The 9,881-nt window shown below is 44.0% G+C and overlaps 1 non-coding gene across 1 annotated transcript; it reads left to right on the top strand.

The window, feature by feature from the left end:
- Positions 1-911: 911 nt before the first annotated feature.
- Positions 912-973, top strand: LOC117068564. Its single transcript, XR_004431179.1, has one exon. It is a non-coding gene; the product is annotated as a U7 small nuclear RNA (small nuclear RNA).
- The last annotated feature ends 8,908 nt before the right edge of the window (positions 974-9,881 follow it).

Raw genomic sequence — 9,881 nt, 5'->3', positions numbered from 1 at the left:
CTGATCAGGGCAGGGCTACAGTTTATACTTCCTCTGCAGAGAAAGATCTCAAGACCAAACTAAAGAGAAATACGACATAATTTTTAGGTCTTGGAAAACCAATAGCAATGCTATTCCTATTTTCTTTCATTCTTCTCTTTGAAATTAGCTTGGCTGCAATGTTTCTATAGTGTGGAAAGTTAAACAAGGAAATAGTATCCTCAAGTTCTGGGATGATAAAAGCTTGAATAAATGTTCCTGACACACTCTTCCTCCTGAATCCTGCTGGAGAGTAACTCAACAGTCAGGATAGGTAGCATGATGGAGCCTAAAATCTGTATTTAAGGCTATATTTCTTTTAGTATTTTCTAGTGGGGATGGAGAGCAGATTTGAGTAGCATCCAGCCTATGACTGCATATGGCAGTAATGTTAGCATCTGACCATTTCTGCCCAATGTGGGACACTTCATTTTATTTTTAAAATTTATTCTAAATTAAATTAATTAATTTATGTTTTGTGACAGGGTCTCACTCTATCACCCAGGCTGGAGTTCAGTGGCGCGATTTCGGCCCACTGCAGCCTCTACCTCCTAGGTTCAAGTGATCCTCCCATCTCAGCCTCCTGAGTAGCTGAAACTACAGGCATGCACCACCACACCTGGCTAATTTTTGTATTTTTTGGTGGAGATGGGGTTTTGCCATGTTGGCCAGGCTGGTCTCAAACTCCTGACCTCAAGTGATCCACCCACCTCAGCTTCCCAAAGTGCTGGGATTACAGGCGTGAGCCACCATGCCTGGCCAGTGAGACACTTCAAATAGACAATTTTGGCTCTGGAGTTCCCCTGCTGAATTGGCTGAGACTGATCTGCTTAGTGCCAGGAGAGAGTCAAGGAATAGTGGTAAGGGCAGGGTATCTCTCTTAAAACCTGGGGGGATGTTACAGCTCTTTTAGAATTTGTCTAGCAGGCTTTGCAGTAAACACCGGAAAGCCCTCAATGAATTAAAAAAAAAAAAAAAAAAAAGAAATCTGGAGCAAAGACTGATTCTGCTCTATGAAGCCTGTTCTATGAAGGTTCAACCTGCTCACCTGCCTTCCTGAAGACCTGAGGGACCTGACCGATTCACATGACCATGATGGAACTTGAGGAAAATGATTTTGCTGGCCTGAATTGCTTTCAGCCCCTATGATTGGAAGAGATTGCCACGTATGCTCAGGGAGGCTTGGGGCAAAGAGGCTTCCTTCCTATGTCTCAGCAAAGGCATTATATCTCTTCATCTAGTTTACTTCTCACATGCAACAGCAAAAGCTGCTTAGTCTTCCACCATTCACTGGTTTACCACTGTTCAGGAGACCCTAATCTGACCTAACTGCTAATAAGTCAAAACCACGAGCAGGTAAGGAGAAATGACCCATTTGAGGACATTTATTAACCAGAGAGAGGAAGACTAACTCACACAACTAGACAGATGGCTTCTATTGATGCAGAATCACAGGAAGAGTTAGAATTAGTAAATGATTAAACAAGTTAATATTTGTAAAATGTTTAGAACAGTGCTTGGCGTATATTATATACATGTGTGTCAAATGATAAAGTGTAACAAGTAATGAAAGCTCTCAAGGATGTGCAATTAGAGCACAATAAAAAGACATTCTAGAACTAGAAAACATGATTTTAGAATTAAAAAAAATTAGTGCACAAACTGGAAAAGAGGATGATCCTTAACTGAGAACGAAATTAGTAATCTGGAAGATCAAGTGGAATAAATAGCTTTCAACAGAGAACAAAAATGTAAAGAAATAGAAATCATTGAGGATTAAGAAACTCAGGAGATCTGTTGCGAAAATGATAGGAGTCCAGAAGGACAAAGTGAATATAAGGAAGCGAAAACCTAACTAGATAAATAATAGAAGAAAATTTCCCTGAGATGAAGAAAGATTTGGGTTTGCAGATTAAAAGTGTTCACTGAGTCATATGAATGATAATGAAAAAAGACACACATCAAAATTTATCCTTGTGAAATCCTTGAATTCCAAGTATAAAGAGAAACCCTTGTTAAGTTTCCAAACAGAAAGAACACATTCTGGCTTCCAGCTGGCTTTGGCCACTGGGAGGCACTGGTAAAAGGCTGAAGACTGGGAACAAGGAGAAGCTTGGATATTTCTGTAGACCCTCCTCTCTGTCTTGGGTAATATGTCTGGTACTGGTTGCAGCTCCTCTATAATCCCAGATCCTGTCAGACAGGCTTGCACTGGATAACCCTGATTCTTGGGCTCTGGTAACACCACTTTCTTCCCCTTCTTTCCTTCCCTCCCTCCCCCCTCCCTCCCTCCCTCCCTCCTTCCTTCCTTCCTTCCTTCCTTCCTCCCTCCCTCCTTCCTTCCTCTTTCCTTCCCTCCCTCTTTCCCTCCCTCCTTCCTTCTCTCCTTCCTTTCTTTCTTCTTCTTTTTTTTTTTTTGACAGAGTCTCGCTCCCAGGCTGGAGTGTAGTGGCGCGATCTCAGCTCACTGCAAACTCCGCCCCCCCATTTTCGCCATTCTCCTGCCTCAGCCTCACGAGTAGCTGAGACTACAGGTGCCTGCCACCACACCTGGCTACTTTTTTGTATTTTTAGTAGAGACGGGGTTTCACCATGTTAACCAGGATGGTCTCAATCTCCTGACCTTGTGATCTGCCCACCTCGGCCTCCCAAAGTGCTCGGATTACAGGCTTGAGCCACTGTGCCAAGTCTTGTCTTGTCTTTTGTTTTCTCTTCTTTCTTTCTTTTTTTTTTCCAGGGTCTCACTCTGTCACCCAGGCTGGAGTGCTGTGGCGCAATCACAGGTCACTGCAGCCTCAACATGTCCAGGCTCAGGTGATCCTCCTGCCTCAGCCTCCCAAGTAGCTGGGACTACAGGTGTGCACCACCATGCCTGGCTAGTTTTTTTTCGTATTTTTAAAATCTACAACACAGAAAGGTACAAAACAGTGGAATACCATCTGCAGAAAATTGGGAGAAAAGAACTGTTAACTAAAAATCCTGTATCTTGCTCATATTCTGTCTGTGGCTCTTCCTGAGTGATTACGCTGATGCAGAGGGCCCCCTGGCAAGCAACTGAGGCCTTTAGTCCAACAGCCAGCAAGAAGCTGAATCCTTCCAGCAACCATTTGAGTTATTTTGGAAGTGCATCCTGTCACAGTGAGCCTTGAGATAAGACTGCAGCCCCAGCTGACACCTTGATTGCAGCCTGTGAAAGACCCTAAATGGACACCTTGATGGCAATCTTATGAGAGAACCTGAAGCAGAAGACCCAGTTAGGTCAGGCCTAGAGTCCTGACCTACAGAAACTGTGAGGTTATAAATGTGTTGCTTAAGCCATCAAACTTTATTAGAAAAAAGTGGAATTCAAGATCAAATGCATTTAACAAGACAAAAAGGGGGCATAAATGGTTCAGTCCTTGTTGAAGTGATGAATCACAAACTTTTATGTACTAAATAATTATAGCAGCTTAATATTTACAGCAAACTCTCAGAAACCCAAGAATATTTTGATAGAAAACCAGCACCATAATGGGAGATTATAATATATCTCCTTCAGAACTTGAATGATCAAGTAGATGAAAAATAAGCTAGAGAATAGATGATTGAATAATGTGACAAACAAGTTCAACATATAATCATATATATGTATATTTCCACACATATTTTAAAATGTAAACTATTTTGTTTTCCAGCTCTTGGAACTTGGAAAAAATTTTTTTAATGTAAATATGTTCTAATGTCCATCGACTGTGTGCTTCGTCACAGAGGAAAACTTCATGAATTTAAAGAAGCAGCGATTTGTAGAGGCTACACCTTCTCATTATAATCCAGTAAAATTTAAAATAAATAATAGAAGATGGTCAAAATATCTTTACTACTTAGAAACTGAGGAACGGTCCCCTAGATACCCCTAGATCATGGCTGGGTACAATGGCTCGTGCCTGTACTCCCAGTGCTTTGGGAAGCCAAGGTGGAAGGATTGCTTGAGACCAGGAGTTTGATACCAGTCTGGGCAACATAGCGTGACTCCTGTCTCTACAAAAATTTTGTTCAAGATCGAAGCCTGGGCAACATAGTGAGAGCCCATCTCAAAAAAAAAAAAAAGAAGTAGCCAGGCATGGTGGTGCATTCCTGTAGTCCCACGTACTTTATTTTTTAATTTAATTTTATCTTATTTATTTATTATTATTATTTTGAGATGGAGTCTTGCTCTTTCGCCCAGGCTGGAGTGCAGTGGTGCGATCTCGGCTCACTGCAAGCTCTGCCTCCTGGATTCACGCCATTCTCTTGCCTCAGCCTCTTGAGTAGCTGGGACTACAGTCACCCACCACCACACCTGGCTACTTTTTTGTATTTTTAGTAGAGACGAGGTTTCACCCTGTTTGCCAGGATAGGCTCCATCCCCTGACCTCGTGAGCCGCCTGCCTCAGCCTCCCAAAGTGCTCGGATTACAGGTGTGAGCCACCCGCCTGGCCCCACTTAATTTACAGGCTGATGTGGGAGGGTTGCTTGAGCCTGGGAGGTCAAAGCTGCAGTGAGCCGTGATCGTGCCACTGTACTCCAACTTGGATGACAGAGTGACAGAACTAGAACCTGTCTTAAAAAAAAAAAAAAAAAAAAAAAACCAGAGCTTTGGGAAGCCGAGGCAGGTAATCACTTGAGTCCAGGAGTTCAAGACCAGCCTGGCCAACATGGCGAAACACTGTCTCTGCCTAAAAATTACAAAAATTAGCTGGGCGTTGGGGCGTGTGCCTGTAATCCCAACTACTTGGGAGGCTGAGGCAGGAGAATCACCTGAAGAGGCAGAGGTTGCAGTGAGCTGAGATCATGCCACTACACTCCAGACTGGGCTACAGAGTGAGACTCCATCTCAAACAAACAAACAAACAAACAAACGAAAAAAACCCACAAATCCCCAAAAAACTCCTAGATAAAAGAGAAAATCAAGAGAGAAGTGATAATTTTTTTTTTTTTTAGACGGAGTCTCGCTCTGTCACCCAGGCTGGAGTGCAGTGGCCAAATCTCAGCTCACTGCAAGCTCCGCCTCCCGGGTTTACGCCATTCTCCTGCCTCAGCCTCCGAGTAGCTGGGACTACAGGCACCCGCCACCTCGCCCCACTGGTTTTTTCTTTTTTTGTATTTTTTAGTAGAGACGGGGGTTTCACCATGTTAGCCAGGATGGTCTCGATCTCCTGACCTCGTGATCCACCCATCTCGGCCTCCCAAAGTGCTGGGATTACAGGCTTGAGCCACCAAACCCGGCCGAAAAGTTATAAAGTTTTTAGGAAATAACAAAAAGGGGCCGGGCGCGGTGGTTCAAGCCTGTAATCCCAGCACTTTGGGAGGCCGAGACGGGCGGATCACGAGGTCAGGAGATCGAGACCATCCTGGCTAACACGGTGAAACCCCGTCTCTACTAAAAAATACAAAAAACTAGCCAGGCGAGGTGGCAGGCCCCTGTAGTCCCAGCTACTCGGGAGGCTGAGGCAGGAGAATGGCGTGAACCCGGGAGGCGGAGCTTGCAGTGAGCCGAGATTGCGCCACTGCACTCCAGCCTGGGTGACAGAGCGAGACTCCGTCTCAAAAAAACACAAACAAACAAACAAACAAACAAACAAAAACAAAAAGGTAAATGCTTTGTAACAAAACCTATGGGATCATCTAAGGCTCTATTTAGAAGAAAATATATAGCTTTACATCAGGAATCACAAATGTGTCCAGGGCCTATGTAGGTGCCTATGTAGGTGATGTAGAGGTAGGAAGTGGTTAGATGTAAAAATAGGGAGAGGAAGGGCTTATGGAGAATTGGAGAGTACATGACTGCCCTAAAAGCATTCAAATCCAGCGGTTTGCAATACTCTACTATAAATGCTCTTATTACTGAAAGTGGAAAATATGTACACTGAGTAGTATACTATAAGCACAGTTGCAAAGCCACAAAATTATCCAAAAGAAAATACAAATAGGGAATTAATTAAAGAAAAAGCTCAAATGAATGAACTAGAAACTCCTCACAGGTTGGGTTGTCAGGGAAACAGATACCAGGGAGTTAAGGGTACAAAAGGTTTATAGAGAAGTAATATCCATAAAAAAAAAAAAAAAGGTCAGGGGGTGTTGCACGACTGCAATGTAGACTTGAGAAAGTCTCTGTCAGTCCACTGGGGAGCTCTGGAGCAAAGATTGTCCCTCAGATGAGTTCTGCATTGAGCAGAAAAGGCTATATCCCAATACCTCCTTTTGCTCCATCGTTAGCCATGGGCATCCTGAGGATGATCTCAGCTCAAAACCTGAGGTGGTCTGACCTTGAGCTACTAACAGCTGATGGCAGTAACAGCTAACCACACTCCTTGCAGCTGGACAGTGAGAGCCTTCATGAAGTGGGATCTCAGTAAGCCTCTCTATTTCTGCCACAAAAATAAACAAAAATGCATAAAACCAAAACCCAAAAGCTGGCTTTTTAAAAAAGTCAATTCAGGCCGGCGCGGTGGCTCATGCCTGTAATCCCAGCACTTTGGGAGGCCGAGGCAGGCGGATCACTAGGTCAGGAGATCGAGACCATCCTGGCGAACATGGTGAAACCCTGTCTCTACTAAAAATACAAAAAAATTAGCCGGGCATGGTGGCGGGCGCCTGTAGTCCCAGTTACTCAGGAGGCTGAGTCAGGAGAATGGCGTGAACCCGGGGGGAGCGGAACTTGCAGTGAGCGGACATCACAGCCACCGCACTCCAGCCTTGGCGGCAAAGGGAGACTCTGTCTCAAAAAAATAAAATAAAAATAAAAAATAAATAAATAAAACATAAAAAAGTAAATTCAACCTATTAATGCTTCCACCATTTTGTGTCTCTGTGCAATTTGCAAAATTGTTCAAGTGGAATTCATATGCACAAATTTTCAAAGAGTGGACATTCACTAAATTATATATTAGGCAAAAAGTAAGTAGCATTTAAAGGGCTGCCTGCCATGGTGGGAACTGTAAATCAACATATTTTCATGTTGGCCTTTCTTCCACTGCCCTAAACGAGGAAGAAATTTGTAATCAATTCAAATTTTAAAAGGACTACTCCTACTAGAAAACAAGAGAACATTCTATTAGTTTGAGGTTTCAGTGTCCCCCAAGATCAAAAACAGTATTTTGGGAAGGGCAGGGCTGGGCTGGGCTGGGACTGTGGACAGAATATGGGTACATGTAGTGGCATCCCTGAGGATCCAGAGCTTCAGTGCTCCAGCTGCCCAACTTATTGGGCTTTCCCGCCAATTTCTACACTGGGCTGAGTGGGCATAATTCAAGCAGGAAAAGGTCATAGTTGTCTCAATATTCTGGAGCTCCATGAGAGCATTTACTGATACCCAGTGGGATATATTTCACATATTGTAGTATTGTATTTCTTTAACTGCTAAACTATATGTGGTCCAGTTGTTCTGTAGTACTCTTACATGTTTTATCTAGATTAGATTGTAGATAGTCAATATATTTCTTTTCTTTTTCTTTCTTTCTTTTTCTTTTTCTTTTTTTTTAAGATGGTGTATTGCTCTGTCACCGAGGCTGGAGTGCAATGGCACGATCTCAGCTCACAGTAATCTCCACCTTCCAGGTTCAAGTGATTCTCCTGCCTCAGCCTCCCAAGTAGCTGGGATTACAGGCGCCCGCCACCATGCCCGGCTAATTTTTTTTTTTTTTTTTGAGACAGAGTCTCACTATGTTGCCCAGGCTGGAGTGCAGTGGTGCCATCTCGGCTCACTGCAACCTCCGCCTCCCAGGTTCAAGCAATTCTCCTGCCTCAGCCTACCTAGTAGCTGGGATTACAGGCATGCAGTCACCACACCCAGCTAATTTTGTATTTTTAGTAGAGATGGGGTTTCATCATGTTGGCCAGGCTGGTCTTGAACTCCTAACCTCAGGTGATCCACCCACCTCAACCTCCCAAAGTGCTGGGATTATAGGCGTGAGCCACCCCGCCTGGCTTGATAGTCAATATGTTTCTAAGTCTTTCCTGGAGATTCAGCAGAGTAACTGTCCAGAACTTTTGATCTCAATGGCAGAAACAGGAGAAAGAGCACTGTCCAAAATGGTGGCTGCTATTGAGCACCTGGAATGCAGCGAATCTAATCTGATTGGAAATGTGCTGCAAGTGTAAACACAGACAAGATTTCAAAGACTTAGAATGCAAAAAAAAAAAAAAAAAAAGTAAAATATCTCACACTTTTCATATTAATTGATTATGATCTATTTTGGATATGTAAGATTAAATCTATTACGATTTGGCCAGGTGCGGTGGCTCAAGCCTATAATCCCAGCACTTTGGGAAGCTGACGTGGGTGGATCACTTGAGGTCAGGAGTTTGAGACCACCTGACCAACATGGTGAAACACCGGCCCTACTGAAAATATAAAAATCAGTCAGGTGTGGTGGCACACACCTGTAGTCCCAGCTCCTCCAGAGCCTGAGACAGGAGAATTGCTTGAACCCAGGAGGCGGAGGTTGCAGTGAGGTGAGACCGTGCCACTGCGCAACAGCCTGGGCGACAGAGCGAGACTTAATAATAATAAATCTATCAAGATTTATTTTACCTGTTTGACTTTTTCTAATGTAACTACTAGAGCATTTAAAATGACACTCAAATGACACTCATAGCTCACGTTTTTGGCTCATGTTATCTTTCTATTGCATAGTGCTGCACTAGCTACGTATTGTAGAGTTTCCTATATTCCTCTTTTGACTCACTCAAAGTTCCAACCAGTATAGAAATGATGGTAAGCTCGTTCTTATGGTTCTCCATGGCTTTAACAGTATAAGGCCAATGTATGTCATACCGTGTTCAATTTTTGATTCTCCATACATCTTTTGCTCAATAGGGAGGTCATACAGAGGTGTCCTGTCCCCATACCAGAAAGCGCACATCGACGGGGGACACATGATGCGAAGGCCATAAGCACCGGCAACAAAAAGACCCATGGAGTGCGATAATGGCTCTAGAGTCTTTTTGTTAATCGACCCTGTGAAAGCCACCCTTCTAGCTGTGCTTTCAGTTGAGGTCCTGAGACTGACTGCCACTGTGTACAGCCTCATCACTCGATTGGCCATCTGGTGCAGGAGGATGAACCGAGTGGCGGAGGCGGCTGCGGCGGATGAAGCGGCTCCAAGAGGAACCAGGCACCGCGAGCCCAGCGCGGGAGGAGGAGAGGGGGGAGGCGGAGACAAAGGAGGATAAGATGACATCCGGGGCGGCGACGCCGGAAGATGGGGCCCGGAAAACCGTAGGTCCAGCCCTAGGAATTCTCCTTGGTGGGGCTGAGTCCGCGGAGCCGCCTCGGTCGCCCCTTCCTTCGGCTCAGACCGGCGTCATCTCCCGACTCTCAACTAACGCAGCTGTCTACCCTGAACTGAACCCTCCCACCCAGCCCCCAAAGCAGGTGTTTTTTTGGCTTTTTTTTTTTTGAAAGGACTAATAAAATAGACAAACTGTCAGCTAACCTGACTGAGGTAGGAAGAAAAAAAAAAAAAAGGAAAGAAGGGGAAAAGAGGGAAAAAATTAGTAATGAGCAAGTCGATAAAAGCACAGATATATGATAAGGATTTTAAGAAACTATTGTGCGTAACAAATTTGAATATGTAGAAGAAATTATTGTTTTCCTAGCAAACTATAAACTACCAAAATTGACCTCAAAAGTAGAGAACCTGAAAAGAGCAATAACCATAGAAGAGAATGGAGAGTCACCAGGTCTAGTTGGGTTTTAGCTAAGTTTTAGCTAACCTTTAGTTTTTTTTTAATGCTTTGATTAGAAAAAAAAAAAAATAGAGACTATGTTCCTCAGCTGGTCTTGAACTTCTGAGCTCAAGTGATCCTCCCACCTCGGCCTCCAAAGTGCTGGGATTACAGGC

Source organism: Trachypithecus francoisi, unplaced genomic scaffold (assembly GCF_009764315.1).
Source record: "Trachypithecus francoisi isolate TF-2019V2 unplaced genomic scaffold, Tfra_2.0 Contig00144, whole genome shotgun sequence".
Taxonomy (NCBI): domain Eukaryota; kingdom Metazoa; phylum Chordata; class Mammalia; order Primates; family Cercopithecidae; genus Trachypithecus; species Trachypithecus francoisi.
Note: the sequence above shows the minus strand (reverse complement) of the source record. Positions and strands in the feature narration are given on the sequence as shown.